The sequence below is a fragment of the Xenopus tropicalis genome, chromosome 6, assembly GCF_000004195.4.
Source record: "Xenopus tropicalis strain Nigerian chromosome 6, UCB_Xtro_10.0, whole genome shotgun sequence".
NCBI classification, from domain to species: domain Eukaryota; kingdom Metazoa; phylum Chordata; class Amphibia; order Anura; family Pipidae; genus Xenopus; species Xenopus tropicalis.
Window position 1 is genome coordinate 119,925,981 of NC_030682.2, and position 18,821 is coordinate 119,944,801.

At 38.9% G+C, this 18,821-nt stretch overlaps 1 protein-coding gene across 2 annotated transcripts in view; it reads left to right on the forward strand.

The window, feature by feature from the left end:
• sulf1 (sulfatase 1) overlaps nt 1-18,821 on the forward strand; it is an 81,560-nt gene that overhangs the window by 14,395 nt on the left and 48,344 nt on the right. The window contains exon 2 of one of the 2 annotated variants that reach the window (XM_012964156.3): nt 3,170-3,258. The exons of the other annotated variant lie outside the window; for it this stretch is intronic. The gene's annotated coding sequence lies outside the window, so the exon portion shown is untranslated. The remainder of the gene's footprint in view (nt 1-3,169; nt 3,259-18,821) is intronic. 2 annotated transcript variants of the gene reach the window in all.

The window sequence follows — 18,821 nt, forward strand, 5'->3', positions numbered from 1 at the left end:
GCTGAAATGATTAATGGGCTCATTTATCAACACTGGGTAAATGTGCCTGTGGGCAGTAACCCATAGCAACAAGTCAGTGATTGGCATTCTTTAGCCAGCTGCAGGTAGAACAACAACAATTTGGTTGCCATGAGTTACTGCCCATGGGCACATTTGCCCAGTGTTGATAAATGACCCCCACTAGTCTAATGACCCAACTGTCTCTCATCCACTGCCCATCACTTCACTGGTTGGAACTATTCATTCACTGTGTCTATGATAGATTCACCCAGGTCATGAAATAATCTACTTGTGATATGTCTAAAGCAACTGGACTTGCTGAGTCATCTTTAAAAAGTCACAGTCTTTCCATTGAATGTAGCCTGATCGGTGTCAGCAGAAACTCACTGAGGCGTGAAAGTATGATCCAGTCACACTAATACCATGAATCTTATGGCTGTATACTTATTTCTATCCACACTGACCATTACTTCAATGGCTGGAACTCTCTCGCTCATTACTGATTACTTCACTGGCTTAAATTCTCTCTTTAATTCACCTCTGTTTGTCTGACTGAAACTGTGACAACTAGTATTGATTCATTAATGATTTGCAACTATTATTTACAATTTCTTTACTACATTGTTTTGAACTAGCACGTCCCATGGCCCCACAATTTGGAACTAGCTTGGGCACATTTCATTACACTACTTTTGGAACAACCTTATCTTTCATCATTGCGCCACTGTTTGGAATAAGCAAATGTCATTTTTACTCCATTGATTTATGTAGATTGGACATTTCTCATTGTTCTGTGGTTTGCAAATAGCTTGTCCACGTCTCAGCTTTACAAATTGGAATTAGCCTGACCACTTCTCATTACTCATCTGTTTGGCGGTAGCTTGGCCACTTCTCATTACTCAGCTGTTTGGCGGTAGCTTGGCCACGTCTTATTACTCAGCTGTTTGGCTTTAGCTTGGCCACTTTTCTTTACTCAGCTGTTTGGCTTTAGCTTGGCCACTTCTCATTACTCAGCTGTTTGGCGGTAGCTTGGCCACTTCTCATTACTCAGCTGTTTGGCGGTAGCTTGGCCACTTCTTATTACTCAGCTGTTTGGCGGTAGCTTGGCCACTTCTTATTACTCAGCTGTTTGGTGGTAGCTTGGCCACTTCTTATTACTCAGCTGTTTGGCGGTAGCTTGGCCACTTCTTATTACTAAGCTGTTTGGCGGTAGCTTGGCCACTTCTCATTACTCAGATGTTTGGCGGTAGCTTGGCCACTTCTTATTACTCAGCTGTTTGGCGGTAGCTTGGCCACTTCTTATTACTAAGCTGTTTGGCGGTAGCTTGGCCACTTCTCATTACTCAGCTGTTTGGCGGTAGCTTGGCCACTTCTTATTACTCAGCTGTTTGGCGGTAGCTTGGCCACTTCTTATTACTAAGCTGTTTGGCAGTAGCTTGGCCACTTCTCATTACTCAGATGTTTGGCTTTAGCTTGGCCACTTCTCATTACTCAGATGTTTGGCGGTAGCTTGGCCACTTCTTATTACTCTGCTGTTTGCCGGTAGCTTGGCCACTTCTTATTACTCTGCTGTTTGCCGGTAGCTTGGCCACTTCTTATTACTCTTCTGTTTGGCGGTAGCTTGGCCACTTTTCTTTACTTAGCTGTTTGGTTATAGCTTGGCCACTTCTTATTACTCTGCTGTTTGGCGGTAGCTTAGCCACTTCTCATAAGTCCAGTTACTTGACCACTACTCATTCATTTTTATTACTCCAATCTCTTTTCAGGGGTGCGTGTTCTCTCTAAATACATATCATAGAATCAGTCAGAGCAACACAAAGAGTCACACACACTATATGATGTAAGGATCCACTTCTATAATACAATTCTTGTGACTCCATTGTGGAAGTAGCTTTCCCGCTTTATAGTTCCACTCTTTGGAATTAGCTTGATCACTTCTCATTGTGCCACTGTTTGGAACTTGATTGGTCACTGTCATGAAGTAGCTTGGACACTTCTCATTCATGAACACATTCATCTGTTTCTTATTACTACTCTGTAAGTAACTTCAGTTGACAGTCTTGTTGTGTAGATGCACCATGTGCAGTAGTTCTTGAAAGAAATGAATGTGGCGAGTGATGTGGAGGAAATATTTTTTGCTATAATCAAAGTCATCCCAGCCATCATTAGTTTTGTAAAGACCTCCTTACAAGAGTTTTTCATTTTCCAAAGCAAAAGGCTAAATGTAACCTTTAAATAAAAGTTAAATATTTTGTTTGGCCAGACTGTAGAGGGAAATGGCTTAATTCTAAACACATTCATATATTTAATTTACTAGTTAACTGGTTACTAGTGTTTTTACAGCAGTGAATACTTTTCTCTCTGTGTACCATTTATTGGATGTATACAAAATATATTGGATGTGTGCAAAACTTTTGATGAAAAGCAAGCCAGTGACTTTGATTTTGCTTTCATCTATATCTGCAATGTGCAACCTGAATTCCCTAAGCTTATTGGGATGCTGGAATTTGTTTCATATCACCTGGAAGATTGCAGTCTGAACATCCATGATCTAAAAGCTCTTGTTTATCTAAATGGCCACCATTATTTTGTACCTGGCACTGATGCTAGTTGAAAAATAAACTGCAAATTTAGGAAGAAAAAAACAGCTAAATAATTTTGTAATGTAAGTGCAATGAGGCCTTGTTACACAAAGTACAAATGTGCTTTCAGGGACACTTTTGTCAACTTAGCTCATGTGTCACACAAGGAGGGATGCACAAATTTAAGTGGCCCTGATGATCTCCGTTCTTTATATTACAGTCATAGGAACATAAAAATTCACTTGTGCAATGCAATTATATAATTCCTTTAAGGGCCACATCAAGTCTGAGAACCTCCAGTTACACTTCCCTGCATTGGAATATCAATTCACAGAGTGCAGTGTGCAGGCTGTATAAGTTCTGTAACCCATAAAGGAACATGTGGTTTTTAAATAAGAAGCTTTCGATGATGTTCCTTTTCAATTCAGTACATGCATGGCTCCTTTGCTCTGACAAGAACAAAACACAACAAGATAAAGTTAATATTCTTTTGCATAGGAATGATTTAGCTTGTGTAAGAGTACAGTAATATGAAAATGAATTGCTTCCTAGGACAGGCAATTAAATTCTGCATTCTTCTGCTTTAGGTATATTCTGCTTTGGACCCTGCTGTTCTGCTTCAAGGATGTTCTAAAACCAAATCTAAGTACATTTTTCCCAGTCTATCTATAAACAGGTAAGATTTACTTGCATTGTCAGTAACTGGGCATAGTGACTTTTGGGATAAAATGGAATTTTAGATGTTTTCATTTTTACGAGTGTCAAAGGGTCATGCTGTACGTCACTGCGGTTCAATGTATGATATGAATTGTTCAGTGGCTGGACTTTATTGAAATTATGATTTCTTACAAAGATGTTTATGAAGCCCTAAAGCAGACTGGAGAATATCACTGAAAATTTCACAACTGTCCAGTGGGTCTTGATTTGTACACTCCTTATTTATATCAATAAAATGCAATTGTTTTATATAACTAATCCCTACGCCTTATCATAGCACTACTTCTGTCATTTCTCAGCACAGCAAAAAAAGTATTTATAAAAAAAGTCTTTTACATTAGGGTTGAGTTTAAATTTACTAGTGATCATGAGTGCTCACTAAACACTCTCTAAACATTGACCAGATTCTTAAATAAAGACTTGCTTTTCCTGAGTTAGGGGCATTCTGGTACTTAAGGTACATTTTTCCTTGAAGGTTCCTTGTGCATTATAAGAAGGTTCTAATATATTGATGGCTGCTGGAAGAATGATAGATTAGTAAAGACAACCTTTGGATCAATTTTATTGAACTCCATTACTTTTGTTTCCTTGTAGAAAAATACAAAGGTCAGCAAAAGCTAAATAGGAAGGCAAATAAAAATGAGAATTGGCAATACTGATAACAGCACAAAATTTGGATGTTGGCGTTGTAAAGGAAGCTGCATTAAATGTGTTATTGTATAACCAGACTGTATGGTCTTATCCAGTACAGTTATAGGATCTATTATCCAAAATGCTTGGGACCTGAGGTTTACTGGATAATGGATATATCTGTAATGGATTGCAGTATAGTAAGTCTGAGCCCGCGCCTTGTGTGCCCTCAACCTTAATCTCCCTGTGCCACAAACACCCATCTTATCATACATGCAAATACCCGCACTTTCAACAGTGGGGGTGCAGCCCCAAGCAGTTTGTTTGTTAACTTATAATGAGCTTTAAAACATGTGTGCTAATTTGTTACCCAAAATTGGTGGTTCTGACACCTCCATTAGTTTTTGGAGAATATGTAGAATGCACATATAAAAAATATGCCCTAAGCAGACAACATTGCATTCAGGGAAGGTGGTGTTATGACTGCTTGTGGCTCTATGAATACTTGCTCTTGTTTTGCCATTCCAAATATGTTAGTGTAGTCACATTGCTTTTTTATTTTTTTGTAAAGGTCGAAGCTGAAATTCTACTGTTAAATGAGGATAAATTACAGCCACTTTTTTGTATATAGTCAGGGATACAAAAAATGTCCTGTTGCATTTACATGAGTCATGAGAAAATTTAACTTCTTGGCTATATCCCAAAATATTCCCAGTATAGCTGTTTCTGCCAAGAAGAAATGGATGGAAATCAGCTTATGTGTGCCTTCATTCTGTGTGCCCTCTTTGTTCCAGTATATTTTTTCGTTTTCTATAGATATGAAATTAATGGCTAAAAGTACTAAACAATGGAAGGAATCAAGTTGAGATAGAGAATAAAAGTCTCTCCGCAGCTTTATATCAGTCTATTTTTTATTTTAATTTCTGCCCCAGCCCGGGTCTTTCTGCCACAAAGACAAAAGGGCTGACAGTCGGCAGGTATTAAGAGTACATAGGGTTCATAAATGGTAACTAACAGTAGTTAGGTTGGAGGATGTATTTTTTTCCCTTCCCCTGTATACAGAGCAATAAAGTGTCAGTATAGTTGTGGTTTCTAAAGTCAGCCAGGCATAATATGGTTATCATTGTGTGGCAGTAAGTAATTAATGCTGTTTGGTTGCTAAGGGGATGCCTACTTAGCAAAGAAGGCAGACTGATATCGTATTCTGTTAAGCTTTCCATCCCTTGGACACTTTTTCATGCAGTGTGGTCAATTTCCCATCAAACTTGGTGTATCCGTGGACAATTTTAAAGGAACAGTAACACCAAAAAATGAAAGTGTATAAAAGTAACTAAAATATAATGTGCTGCTGCCCTGCACTGGTAAAAGTTGTGTGTTTACTTCAGAAAGTCTACTATAATTTATATAAATAAGCTACTGTGTAGCCATGGGGGCAGCCATTCAAAGGAGAAATGGCACAGGCACATAGCAGATAACAGATAAAACACTATTGTATTCTACAGAACTTATCTGTTATCTGCTATGTAACCTGTGCATTTTCTCCTTTTTCCCAGCTTGAATGGCTGCCCCCGTGGCTACACAGCAGCTTATTATATAAATTATAGTAGTGTTACTGTAGCAAACACACCAGTTTTACCAGTGCAGGGCAACAGTACATTATATTTTTATTACTTTAAAGCTTTTATTTTTTGGTGTTACTGTTCCTTTAATAAATCAGTGATTGTCCATCTTCTGTGGTACAGAGGGCCAGAATTTTCCCTTGCACCCACTTCAAACCACACCCACAAGTGCTTTTAAAACCCACATTAATGGTGGTAGCACAGGAAAAACCCAAATGGTTGGTGCTCACTGCAGGGATATCACCCTACATTTATATGTGAAAAAAGTTCATTATGTCATATTAAGACATACCATTAAGTCCAAATGCCTCCCCTGTGGATAGCACAGTAACTCAGCAGGGACTCCGCAAGCTTGTTTTTTAAAAAAAATGGAGCAGTAAGAAGAGCTATAGAGTAGTAGATAAAGGCACAGCAGCACCAGCGTAACTTTTGTGACCCACAGCCTGAGCAGCACCAGCACCCAGGACAAAAAGAACCGAGATGACCCAAAGCACCTGAAGGAGCTGGAAAGAGCCGAAGGCAAATGCACAGGAAGAAGTCGTGAAGATCCAAAGACAGCGGTGACAGGAGGAGCCAAGAGAACCTGAAGGAAGACGAGCGGGACACTTAAAGGCTTTTGTATTCAGTTAAAAAATCCTTTCTGTTTCACTGTAGCAGTGAATACAGTATGTTTTAACTAGTCAGAACATAACAAGTTTAAATGGATAATTATTTGCTGTTAATACAAACTGTCGACATGCATTTGCAGGGGCAAATGTATCTTGGAGATCTTGTTGAGCTGTGGAATAAAATATCAGTTTATTTTCAGAGGCTTTGGATGGAAACCAGCTTTGAGGGCAGTGCAAGCAGCCTATGAATACACTTTCAGTTAACATTTTAATACTACTTCACAGGAGGTTTAAAAGGTAGCATGTTTTATAAATGAAAGCTTACCCTGCCACAGACTACAAAAGGGATTTGTGATTGTACAAATCCCATGACTTCAGCATTAATGTCACTTTCATTACTGTGCTCTGCGTTACTTATGTTAAACCCTTACGGGGCAATAAGGTGCAAAGGTGCAAAGGTCTCGCATCTTCAAGGCCTGAAAGGGCATGTAATGACAAGTTGCTTCTTTGTTGGGTCAGGCCCAGCCTTTATTGGCTTGGCAAGTTTCTGCCCTTCGAATATGCTGCATAGGGATTTAGAAAACCACAGGACTGACCTTTATAGCTTCATTTCATCTGGACCCCTGTGGAACTTTGTGTGCAGTTGGCTGACAAGTTAGAAAATCCTTAGCTGCCTTATGTATCTTCATATTGCCAGAATAGAAACTATTGTATGGTGCATTAAAGCTGCATTAACTAGAGGCCAATAAAAATTATTTAGATTTTTATATGTTGCAACGTCATGTTTCAATTGCTTTCCTTATATTTTTTAAACAAATGTCGGATGATAATGTATGGAGCAGTGAAGCTCCCATTAAATTTTATAGCTTTTGACTTCCACCTATCTGTGCTTTCATGAGCAGGCAAGGAATTATCTTTTTGCCACTCTCCCATTTTTCAGGGGACCTTTATGAGCCATTTGGCACAGCAGTTTTACCTGTGCCAGTAACTGTAACTGACTAAAGGTCCCCATACACGGGCTGATAGTAGTTGCCGATAACGGTCCCTTGGACCGATTCGGCAGCTTATTGGCCCGTGTAGGGGCAGAAACGAGGGGCCTGCCCGACCGATATCTGGCCTAAAATTGGGCAGATTTCGATCGGGCAGGTTAGAAAATTCAGCCGGATTGGGGACCACATCGGCTCGTTGATGTGGTCCCCGAACCGACTGCCCCATTGACGCCAATATAATTATTTGTTTTTTTACCTACACGCTCCCTGATATCGCCCACCCTTAGGTGGGGATATCGGGTAAAGATTTGCTCGCTTGGCGATCTCAGCATGCGAGCGGATCTCAACGTGTATGGGGGCCTTTACAAAGAGCGTTATTACATTGTTCTGATAAAGAATATACAAGAGTCAAAACTTTATTTGCACAGAACTGGTGCAATAGAGAAAGCATACAACCAACTTCATGCAATGAGAAAACAAAAGAATTATCTGGGCTTCAGTTACTGGTAGGTCAGCTTCAGTTTTAGGACAGGTAGGATAAATTCCTGCACTGGACTCGAGGCTGCTAGTACTACCAGTAGAAGGATTGATGAGCACAAATAATTTACTGTAATAAATGAATACTGATTTTAAAGGGATGACATGGAGAGGATGAGCATTGTTAATAGATAGAATGAGATGTAATGTGGTAAATGGATGAATGTATGGAGGGTTGTATGGAAGGGAAGGAGTATATGGTTATCTGGCACAAGATTACAAACCCAGAGTATTCATACGTGCCAAAGATGCTCTAGTTCATTCCTTAATAGCTGCCATACAGTCAATACATATCTGTAGCACAGTTCATAATTACCTGGTTTACTTTATTAGGAATAGGAATTTTAGATGGAATGTTACTACTTTAACTTAGAACATGATGAATTCAGAAGTTTCAAGTTCCTTGTACTTTTTTTGTTATTGTTAAATGAAATGCCAAAAGATGGGGGCAGCAATTAATGTTTAGTTTGTGATCGCTGCTTTTCTATAGGCTGCACGGTAAACATGTTCTGATTGATATAGTTTCTTTACAGACCTCCATGGCGAAGCGAGGAGGAAATAATGGGCAGGTGACATGCTCAGTTAGAGACGAGTTCTCCACTCTACATAATCTTTTATACTGCATAAATTCCTCTTGCCTACTGAATTCCTCACTTTGATCATTTCAGGGCTTATGGAAAAAGAGAAAACAAATGTGGGCACATTGGATTACAGTGCAGGCTTGTTTGTTAAATCAGCGTCAGGTATAGCATGCCTATTGTCTTGCTTGCATGCATGAGTGCCAAAAAGGCTTTGTGTTGGCAGGAGCCTTTCATAAGAAAGTTGCACTTAAGGAAAGTTTTTGCACAAAAAAATGTGGTATAGGGTTTTACTCTTGTTGGGGAGTTACTGGGAAGCTGTTATATTTCTTTATTTCTTAGTGTAACTACACAAGTTGTCATTTATAACCTTTGGGTTTTTCAAAGCTGCCAGATACCTGTCAGGCAGGGCTGCCGGTGGCCCCATACACAGGCCAATAATTTGCTGACTTGGTAGCAGCTTTTGTTAACCTATGTATGGCCACCTAAAACTTCTGAATCATTGCACTCATTTTGTATGTTTTCTGAAGTCTTCATACTTTTGGGGGCTGTAGCCCAACCTTGCAAATAAATGCAGGTTTCCAGAAACATTTTTGAGAGTGTTCTAACAAGTGCGCAGAAAGCCAGTGCTAAAGCTGTAGGTATAATTGTTAACGTATTGGACATACCCTGCAGGTATAAAGACACTACCTCAGCACTTGCTGCCAATGGCTGCAGAATTTGAAAATGGATTGCAAGATAGGGCCAGAGAGCAAAATAAAGCAATGCTGCAAAACTTGTACCTGAAAACCAGTAGAGGGGTTTTAATAGACAGGTATACATTGATATACATTAGAGAAAATAATCAAAGCATACTTTGCTCTGGGCTGCTCTAGTAATGCCAGTCCAATCTTTGATACACTCAGTTTTCCTCACTCTTAGGGCCGTGGTAGACCGGGAGATTTTCCGGAATCGCGGAAGTTTCCTCTCAAGGCAACTTCCGCGATTTCAGGAAATCGCGGCGCCGCATATGCCATCCCACGGGTGATTTACATTCAAGCTGGTGGAATGGCATTTCAGGGAGATTAGACGTGGTAGACGAAGAGAATAGTCGTTTGGCCAAACAATCGAATTATAATGACTGTTAAGGGCGCAGTTGGTTCGGGGACTGCATCAACGAGCCAATGCGGTCCCTGATCCGACTGAATCTTTTAACCTGCCCAATTTCAGGCCAGATATTGGTTGGGCAGGCCAGTCATTGCTGCTCCTACACGGGCCGATAAGCTGCTGAATCAATATCGGCAGCTACAATCGGCCTGTGTATGGCCACCTTAATTCTGGGGACAAAAATCTGTCTTAGCACAGCCATATTCAATACTTTATGAACTGCTTTAGTTTTGCTACTGTTCTTATGATAATGTAAGCCTTTTCATTAGGTCATTATTCTCTCTGGCTTTTTTGTGTTTGCTGAATGTCAGGAGCTAAAACCTCATTAAGATAACTATTCTTGTGAAAACAAGGGTTCAGGAAAATGGCACACTGAATTGTTCCTTATTGGTTTAAAATCGAGTTTTGCCAACAGGCAAAAAAAACTATTTTTATTACAGTTCCCAACGTTTTTTTACCTGTGACCCGCATTCAAATGTAAAAAGAGTTGGAGAGCAACACAAGCAAAAAAAAAAATAAAAAATCCTGGAGGTGCCAAATATGGGCTGTGATTGGCTTTTTTATAGCCCCTAGGTGGGCTGGCAGCCTCTGTTTGTCAGTAAACATGGTCTTTATGCCTCCAAAACTTGCCAGAATTTAAAAAATGGGCACCTGCTTTTGAGGCCACTGGGAGAAACACCCAAGGGGCTGGTGAGCTACATGTTGCTTACCAGCAAATGGTTGGGGATCACTGGTCTACTATATGTATTTTGTGACATTTGTTTCATGATTACCGAACCACCTTGTCCTCAGTAATGGTAAAGAACACCACTAATTAAGCCAAACATCAATTTGGACATTTCATTCACTCATTTAAATGCCCCCGTCTGTACATTTTGTAGGCGTTCAATTGACTTTTTTACCTTTTATAAATAAGAAGGAAAGAAATCACTTACCCCCATCCGTACTTCATGGTTGTAACAACAAAATGTAGTCCATTGATAGACACGTGTATATTGTGTTGCACCTACAGAACTCCCACATATGTTGGCGTGCAGCAGAACTAGTATTCTTTATTTTATATTCAGCAAACAGGAAATTAATGCCCACTTCTCATCTATAATCTTGTATTGCAAGATTATCAGGTACTTTTGCTCCAGATTAATCTGTAATATTGTGCAGCAGTGTTGCTGTGGGAAAAAATTTAATATTCCCTTGTTTATGCATGTAATGGGCAGTGTAATTCCTGGTACTGAAATGGTTGTCTCTACTTTATTTTTAGACAGTAGATCTGCCTTGCTTTCTGGTGTGAATTCCTAAATCAGAACATTGTATTAGTTTATCTCAAGGCGGTCTCATCAACCCTTTTGACTTTTTTGTTAATCTATCTGTAAGCAAACCTTCCTTCTTCCAACTATTGTACCACATCTAAAAGGAGAGCAACAAGCTGGAGCTCACTGATCCAGTTGAAATCCACCATGTGTTGACATATACCATTGGTGTAAAAACAGTGATCTTATCACTTTGAGAACTACTGTGGACACTGGCTGAGAATCTGTACTGCATGTCGCAGGCTACTAAGGTGGGCATATTGTTAAAAGAAATGTGTGTTCCACATTTAGTATGGCCTTTAAAGCAGTGTCATTGTAGCACAGAAGTAATGTACAGCATATCCTGGAAAAAAAATTATATGTGTGAATCCAATTGTCATTTTATATAAAGTGTGCGAAGCCATGCGCAAGTCTGATATTTAATCATCATGGTTTTTTTTTTACCTAAGGGTTTAAAATCCCTGTTTTCTTTTGTAACATAGCTAAATATGAGATTACATCAGAATCTGGATTATTATCGATATAACATCAGGGTTTTAATAAGCCTCCTGTATACCGGCCACATGCGCCTGATATGGCGTGGAAACCAAATCGCTGCAGAGAAGGGATTACTTGAGATTGCACTGAAATATGCATTGTTTGCAGTGGCCTCTGGTGACCAGCTTTCATGAATGACTGGTTTTACTTCAAGACCAAGTCAGTTGGTTTAATTATATTAGCCTGCTTTGTATGGCGTAAACATTATTAGCCAGAAAGGAGATCTGGAGTTTAAAGGCGCACAGCAGTGTTAATGTTTGTGAAAATGCTTATCTGTTTGTAAATAGATTTAAATTGAAAGGGATTCTCTGTTGGAATGCAACCATATGAGATCTGTAGTTTAAAGGTGAAGTTTGCCTAAAATGAACTTTTAATTCAGTATTAATTAGAAATCTCTCTGCCTGATACAGATTTATAGTTTGCCATTTTACTTAACATGTTTTACTTGCTTGACTTTATGGTATACAGGCTGCTTTGCTGCTAGAGCCACAGATCCTACCAACCAGCTAGCTGAAATCGTTTTTTGTGCCCTTAATTTGTTTCCAAGACTAATCAACTAAGCTGAAAGATTTCAAGCACTACAACTCCCAGCATCATCTCAGTATTGTATACAAAGGTTATGTCTTTACCTTTAAATCAATGTAGTTCTGACTGTCAGTTAAAACCGCTTACAATTTTTCATTAATGTACACTGGAAGAAGTGTTGAGCTAGCTCTCCAGCATACCAGAAAAAATCCTATTGGGCCCAGCTGCTCACCCAACCATTTTGCCTTGTATGCCTTTTTCTCTGTCATTCATCTTTTCTGTATGAGAACAAAGAGGAGAAATGAGGAGAAAGATAGATGATAGAAGCTTAAGAATAAGGAGCTGGAATAAGTGGAGAACAAATAAGGAAAGTTGGTCCAAATTTTCTGGTGTGCCTCTGGCATCCCAGTCCGACTATGATTGGAAGTTTGTATGGAATTACTTTTTAAATTATTATTTTTTCGTTATTTGGATTGATATCCCCTTTGAAAGATACAGCTGCACTTTATAGTTAAGTTACTGCTCTATTATAACAGCGGGGGTAAAAATTGTAATCACAGAATGTGGCACGTCGACTGTTACAATATAGTCTTCTATATAAAAGCAACTTTATTTTACGGTTTCTTTTAAAGATGTCTGTAAGCAACAAAAACGCTACTTAAACGAACATTGGCACAGCAAGACTTAATTATTTAATTATTTGCATATTTTTGTTTGTATACCTGAGACCCCACTGATCCTGACCTAAATGCCACATGTTCTCTGGTGGCCAAATGTCTGTAAAATGATGGAATGCTGATTTTGTGTTACCAGGCAGTGATCTCTCGCACACACAAGAGCCTTTATTTTAACCATAAAAAAAGTCACGCAAACCTTTAATTCTAATAATTGCTCTGTAAATCCATTATCAGTTAGTAAAAATCCACTTGGCTTCAGTACCTCACACCAATGTAGTTGTCCCTGTTCACTGAACTCAAGTTTGTTATCTCTCCGACAGCACAGGCAGCACAGAGAGAGAAGCTCAGGGACCAATACCCTTATTCCACCTTGCACTGAGTGGAACTCATGGAGGGGGGCTGGAGTAATGAGAAATAATAAAAAGTAATGGAGTCTTTAATGATAACAAAATAAAACAAGAGATATAGCAATTAGCCCCGATTTTATTTGAAGTAAGTGCCAGTCTTTGACATATTTATTTGATCTCTTAAGGTTGTTAAGTTACTATGCTGTGTCATGTTCAAATTATCAGAGGTGCCAATCGAGAAAGAATCTGCCCAGACACATTTGTCTGTAAATCAGTCATTCATGGCAGCACAAGTCCGGGGTGTGTACCTTAGATCTTCCAAATTTTGGCTGCTGGGGGGAATTGATGGGAGCTATATTCACTTGTGCTTGGGACTCGATGTATGCTAAGCAATTAGCAGTTCTGTAAGGATATGCATATATTAATGGATATATAGATATGTATGGGTAGTAAGGCCCCACCCATGCACTAACCTCAAACCCTTCTTCCCACACGTATTTTGCATAGTATCAAGCTGAGAGTTTATAGAATACTGGCTGTAGAGATAAGGAAAGGCACACACATAAGTACCGTTGCCCCAAAGAATGAGGTCTTTTCTTCTGACATACCCATCATTTTGACCATTTTAATAAATGAGTAACAGGGGCATTTTCCCTGGGCCCAGGATAGGGCCACAATATCACACCTTTCTTCTGGGATAACTTTTGGCAAAAGCATCCTGCAGAGATGGCAAACCTCTTATTTTGATGAACAGGAAGAGCTCTATTACCATTTAGTAATTTTTCTGCAGGACAGCACACAAGGGGATCATGTCTACCATAGTAAATGAACGCAATTTTTTCACTGTAGCCTTACTATATTAAACTTTGTTTGCTTGAGGGTTAATCTATAACAAGTTTCTTGGAGCAGTGCTGGCCCACCAAATTAAATTTTGCAGCCCTGGGGGAAGTGGGGTATTGTTGCACACAGTAGCTTACTAATATCCCTCCTTATTCTAGCCTTTTAATTGCTAAGACCTAAAGCAAAAGTGATTACCCCTATGGGGTGGTAAATGCGAGCTGACAACTTGTATTGTGTTCAGTGAACCTTTACCATAGATACCATATTTTCTTGATTTTCTTAACAGATAGAGGCATATAGGATGGGTTTGATGGGTTTAAAAGGGGACTATACCCACCCAAATATCTTAAAGTTTCAAGGTTTTTTTTCCCACCTTTTCCCACTGTAAATATCATGTGTTTTTAAAACCTAAGTTACTGGTACTGATGCAGGGGGTGTCTCCTGAGCTTCTGTACTAAGGTCTTTCACTCATTGTTACGAGCAGTGAAACTGAGCAGAGAAGGATCAAGAGACTTAAGCAATTGGTGAGCAGTAAGGGATACTCCTAAAAACTCCTAAAAAGTGTGCTCAGAAGAGCATTCTGACCATATTAAATTATTTGTGTGGATATAGTTCCTCTTAAAAACAAAGGTTTTTAGACACTTACTGCTTGGAGTTTCCCTTAGCTTTTAACTCATTTCAGGCATACTATTCCTCTGTTGTATTACTCATTCAACTAGAATTCCGAGAATGGCTAGAACAGCAGAAAAGTCGTCTCCCCAAATCTTACCCTAATTTAGCCTCTGAGTTCAAATGTATCTAGGTGAGTAAAAAAGTGGTTTACCTAAATTATATTTTAGCAGGTGTTTAGGCTGGGTTGTACAGCCACAGTTCTGAGTGCTGCTAGGGGCCGAGTTAAGAGTTAGACAGCCTGTAAGTGGAGGCTGTTATAGTCACACATTTACTTGATCTCCTTCACATGGACAAGATATAATGCTGTCCTCCATTGGTTTACAGTCTTTGTGTTCACTGCTTTTTTTCCTTGCAACTGAACAGATTTTAAAGAACAACTTCAGGAAATTCTTGACATTTTTCAGGGTTAATTAAGAATAGTGTATTTTTGTGCCTAAGTTGGCATACAGCAGCAATTTACCAGTGGAATCTGGGAAGTTAATCCTACCACCATAACGATTGCTACTGATCTGTAGAATGTGTGTACTAATTTTCTTTTATGTATATATCTTATGCACTTCTTATGCACTTCCTAAACAGTGTTGGCTGATCTACACATTGTCTTAGTGGTTTGCAGTCAGTGCATTACATTCATAACAAACTGTATTATTTTATTATTATTATTATTATTATTAACATTTATTTATAAAGCGCCAACATATTCCGCAAACTGTATTATATGAGCTGCCATATGAGCCTGTTTGTTAACAGAATAGGGCAGAGATTGTGATTGCAAACAAGAAGTAAAATATTCAGTGGGTTATTGCTTAATCTTGGTTATGGTACAGAAAAGGATCTGGATACTCATAACTTTTAATCTTCTCTTTTCAAATGAGAAATAAGTAGGCGAGCATGGCATCTGACATCTGTTCTGTCCCACATCAGGTATATTTCTTAGGCAAATGGCAGAGAAAATGCCAACCCAAGCAGATTCGCTCCTCGCTGTAAACACAATGACAGACACAGTGTCAGCATTATCACTGTCCAACGCCAGGCCTGTCAGCGCACCTACAGCAGGGAGCAGATCCACTTGGATTTGGTTTTTCTCTTCCTGCATGAAACATTCTGGTGTGCCATTGGCTTTAAAGTTGGCCATACAGTGGCCAATTTACATTAGTATTGTTGTTTCAGTTGTTCTAGTCAACAGCAGCATACCTGTACTGAAAATCTTATTGGTACATGTATGGCCAATATTTGCCTCATGGGGATGTTGCTAGGTATTCACATCTACTTTGTATGAGTTTAAAGAAAGGTTGGAGCTTATCTGGTCTGAAATTTATAATACCCACTGGCATTTCAAGTATACAGAGGCTAAAACAGCCCAATTAATAATGACTGTCTATGGCATCTTACAGCAGCCCCTTTGGCATTTGCAAGAATTTACAGATCTGGGCTTGATTGAAAGCGTAACATCAGCTATGCTGTAGGAGGAGACTGGTTGTGGTTCACTAACAGATAAAACAATTAAAAGATGTAGATATCAGTGTGGGGCATAGCTTGCTGTGTGCAATAGGGATGTGCAAAATACATCATTTCTGGATTAAATACAGAATCCTTCACATAAGCTGTTTACAAATACAGTACTGAATCATAAGATTACTTTGCATAGCAAGTTTCCCAAATAATGAAATATATCTGCACTCATCAAAAATGTTGAAATGCTGAACAGTATTTTTATTTCTGCCATTCAGCAATTTAAAATAGCTAAGTAAAATTTATTAAAGGGTCAGATGTGGTATAAATTTTATATTTATTTTTGGTTCCAAATCTTGCAAACTCACATTTGGTTAATCTTCAGCTGAATCCTTGATGTAGTGACCCCCTAATGCAGTGATCCCCAAGCAGTGGCCCGTGAGCAACATGCTGCTCGCCAACCCTTTGGGTGTTGCTCCCAGTGGCCTCAAAGCAAGTGCTTACTTTTGAATTTTTGGTTAGGAGGCAAGCTTTAGTTGCATAAAAATCCAGTGTAATTGCCAAAGAGAGCCTTCTGTAGGCTGCCACTCAACGTAGGGACTGTCAAATAGCAAATTATAGCTGTCATTGGTACAGTCAGGAACTTTTTTCATGCTTGTGGTGCTCTCCAAAACTTTTTCCGATTTGCCGAAATCGCCTGCGCAGCGTGTGCCATCCCACCGGTGACTTACATTTTTGCCGGTGGGATGGTAGTTCGGGGAGATTAGTCGCCCGTGACAAGGGAGATTTGTCAAGGGCGACTAATCTCCCTGTGTGCCAGAGCCCTAAAAGGTTGGGGATCCCTGCCCTAATGTGTACAGATGTCATTGCATACATGTATTTATTTAAGTGAAGCTGGTCTAATGATTACCCTGAAGAATTCACATGGATATGGGTGGCAATGAAGCCATGTTACTTTGGGCTTTCTGTTGTGACTCAGAACACTTTAGCAAATGCAAACAATATACCAGCTATATCTGATTGTATGACTAAATATTAAAGGAAAAGTCAATGGTGTAAAACCCTACAGAACAAAAGGGCAGCACCTTCTAGCTGTTTCTTTATTTTGCTACTTTCTGTAGAAATTGATTGCACTTGTTAAATAAACATAAAATAGACGAGAGACCCAAAGGATTTGGAGGAGTCTCTGTAGTTAGTAAAAAATGTTGGGAGTTTATGCAAAAACACTGGGAAAGGAATGTGCTATGTATTTAAACAATAAATAATGGAACATGGTAACGGGTCACAGGGCACATAATAACCTTGCTAGTCAAGGGAGACGAGGTATCGCAGTTTATTTTTCTAATGGAAGTTATCTTTCAGCTTCTAATAAATTGTCTCTAGTAGGTTCTTATTTCTAGAGCTGATGTAGGTTTCCTAACCATTCATGGGAAGTTTTATTCTGTGGGAGAATGTCAGCAGCAGGAGTGAATTGTAGATGAGGGGCCAAAGTCCAATGCAACTCTACATAATTCGGATTGGAATGGTGATGACAAGAACTGAATGTGTGTGCAGATTCGTATACCTGCCAACATTCCCACTTCTATTTGCAGTTCAAGTATAAAGGCATATTTTGGCATAGACTTCAGTCTACAGCTCAAGCCCTTGCCTTTTAAAGCTTGCAATCAAATAACTGACATCGGACTTATATATATGCGAAAACGGAGCTCTGTTTCTCCTGCAGCTAAGCCCATGATTATTTATTGCTCATTGAAGGCATTACTCATGCATTTGTCCTTTGTACTCATAAATGTTCTCTGGAACATAGACACCACTGAACTTTAGTAAATCCATCCAGACCACCAATATATATTTAAACTATATACATTTATAACTCTAAAGTTGTTGGTAAGCTCCCCCACCATTTCCAGTGTTAACTGGCAAGTTAAAAAAAAAAGTCCTGTATTTAAATATCTCTACTGATTTAAGCATAGATCATATTTTGATGCTGCTTAGAGGAAACCCTATACCCTTTAACCAAATATAGGTAGAAAATAAGTTTTTTTATATACTCAAGTTACTACTCCACCCTAAAGGTCCAGTAACTCCTAATAATTTAAGGCTCCAAAGTTTTGCACAGGGAGTTACCATTTTATTAGGAGTGTCAGGGACACTCACATTCTCAGTGGGCTCTGAGACATGTTGAGAAGTTAAACTTAGAGGTCATTGTAAATCATCAAGGTAGAAAAATAGGTTTGCCTGTCATAGAAAGTAATGCTACAGGGCTGATTATTAAATACTATAGAAAAATGTACCCACTTTATGTTCATTCCGTACATATCCGTATTTATCAATGACTAAAAGTTAGAGTTCACCATTTGATAAATACACTTCTAAAAATCCCATAGGAATGAATAGTAAGTAAGTTTTTCTGTAGGGAGTGCTTACTTTGATAAATCTGCCCCACAGATCGTCCTTTTATCATAATTAGGAATATATAACATTCATTTTTTACTTGACACAGGCATTGCTAACAATTTTAGGACAGTTTATCAATGCTAGTATCCAATTTCCATTTAAACATAATGGGAGGTAGCAAATGCCATTTTTGGGGAATTGAAGCTGCTGCATTTTTAGACAGGGATAGGCATTATCCTATAGGGTATTCCATGGAAATTAGAATTTTAGGAGCAATATTGAGTTTCCTTCTCATTGTTCAGTAAGTAAACATTAAAACTGACATATATTTCCATTCTGCACCCTTTAGGTTTAGGACAGTGCACAGCCCTAAACTATGAACATTACATCCAAAACAATGTTGGGTTATAGTCTGTTGTAACAAAGTTACACAGGTATGGGACCCGTTATCCAGAATGCTTGGGACCTGGGGTTTTCCGGTCCAGAATGCTTGGGACCTGGGGTTTTCCGGATAAGGGGTCTTTCTGTAATTCGGATCTACAAAAAAAATTATTTAAACAGTAATTAAACCCAATAGGATTGTTTTGCCTCCAATAAGTGTTAATTATATTATAGTTGGGATCAAGTACAAGGTACTGTTTTATTATTACAGAAAAAA